The sequence below is a fragment of the Cotesia glomerata genome, linkage group LG6 (genome assembly GCF_020080835.1).
Source record: "Cotesia glomerata isolate CgM1 linkage group LG6, MPM_Cglom_v2.3, whole genome shotgun sequence".
NCBI classification, from domain to species: domain Eukaryota; kingdom Metazoa; phylum Arthropoda; class Insecta; order Hymenoptera; family Braconidae; genus Cotesia; species Cotesia glomerata.
Genome location: NC_058163.1, coordinates 5,685,941 through 5,687,745, shown reverse-complemented (window position 1 = coordinate 5,687,745; position 1,805 = coordinate 5,685,941). Strand labels below are relative to the sequence as shown.

The 1,805-nt window shown below is 25.5% G+C and overlaps 1 non-coding gene across 1 annotated transcript; it reads right to left on the bottom strand.

The window, feature by feature from the left end:
• Positions 1–743: 743 nt before the first annotated feature.
• Positions 744–866, bottom strand: LOC123268229. Its single transcript, XR_006510198.1, has one exon. It is a non-coding gene; the product is annotated as a 5S ribosomal RNA (ribosomal RNA).
• Between the last annotated feature and the right edge of the window lie 939 nt (positions 867–1,805).

The following is a 1,805-nucleotide window of genomic DNA, read 5'->3' as shown; positions in this document are numbered from 1 at the left end:
TTTTATAACTATATTTTGATATCTAATGTTGGATTCTCTGAGCAAAAATAAATCTCAGTTACAAACTTTTAGTTTTATATTTTAGATAGTTTGTTCTCAAAAATATTGATTTTAGAAAAGTAGTATATTTTATTTTATTAGTTTTGAAATGTGCAAAACACATTTAAGGCACATTTGTGCAGGTAGAATAAGAAAGCCTGTATAGGCTTGATTTTATGACCTTAGTTACTTGAGTTGTACAAAGGACTCCCTATTTTACTATGTACAGTACACCCAAATATTACTGTCTTAGTTAAGAAGAAAAACATGTGTTCTACTAAGGACAATACAGAGGGTTAGACCTCACAATAAAATAGTTTCAACATTATAGTTAGTCTGCGACTAAACTCTGTTAAGTAACGACACTTCTCTCGATACGACTCTTTTAAAGATTCTATTTTAATCACTCTGCTTTGATAATACTGTATTTTTCTCATTATTTATTGTCAATCCTATCCATAACTTTCTACATTTAATTTGATCATAAATAGTTATACTTAAGTATATATTTATGTGTATAAAAATTATATTTTATACTGTAACGTGGTGCTTTAAAAAAATTACTGTTCAAAATAATTTTTAAGAATTCTGTAAGAATTAAATTTCTTTATATTGATGTGTGACGATTTTTTTTTAACATTGCTTTAAGAATTCTTCCGTACCTCGATAAAAAAGTTTCACTTCAAAAAACCAAAAAAAAATTGTGCCAACAACACGTGGTGTTCCCAAGCGGTCACCCATCCAAGTACTAACCACGCTCAATGCTGCTTAACTTCAGTGATCGGACGAGAACTGGTGTTTTGACTCAGCATGATATGGTCGTTGACAAATGCTAGTAAAATATCTCTGTACTTAAATTAGTTGGAAAAAAAAAGTTTTTTTTTTTATTATTAATTATTAACTATCAATTTAATAAGTAATGATAAATATTGAAAAAATTAATAAAAATAGCATTTAAATTATTAATGTTTCAATGTTAACTATCAATTTCTAATATTAGTTACTCTACAATAAATCTTATTTTTTTAATTAAAAATTTTTTTTGTTTAAATTTAATAATTATTAATGGTATTTATAAATAAAAAAATTTGGAAAATCAAAATGGCCTTAAGCGCTCGTGTAATTTGTAAATTTTTCAAAGTTGATAAAATATTAATCACAGAAAGAAAAAAAAATTGATTGAAAGTAAGAGTATGATTTAACTCAACCCGTGTAAAAAAAAATCGTCTTAAAGATTTCGTTTGTTTAAGATCTTAAATGTGACACAAACCAAGACTATTTTAAGACGCCAAATAAAAATTCCGAGAGCAGATTTTTGAAATTTGGTTGTCAAATTTGCTATGAAAATTAATTTTTAGACATTTTTTAGATGATTTTGTAAGTTTTTAACCGCAACATTTTTGAGTACGTTCTTTTTAAATTGAATTTGAAATTGTTGAAAAATTATTATCTGAAAATTTTAAGACTTTTTTTAGAAGCTGTCTTACACTCCGTGTTAATGTTCTGGGGCTTTGTTGCTGGGAGCTCATCTTAAAATAGTCTTAAAAAAATTTTTAGACTATGTTAAAATGAGCTCACTACGACAGAGCTCCGGAAAATCATTATAAAGCGTCTTTAAATAGTCTTAAAATGATCTTAAAAAAAAGATTTATTCTATTAAATGTTTTGAAAAAAGAAATTGACATTACATAAAATCATATATATAATTACATAAAATTATACATGGCCAAAACTCTCTATAATTTTATATGATTACATAAAAAATT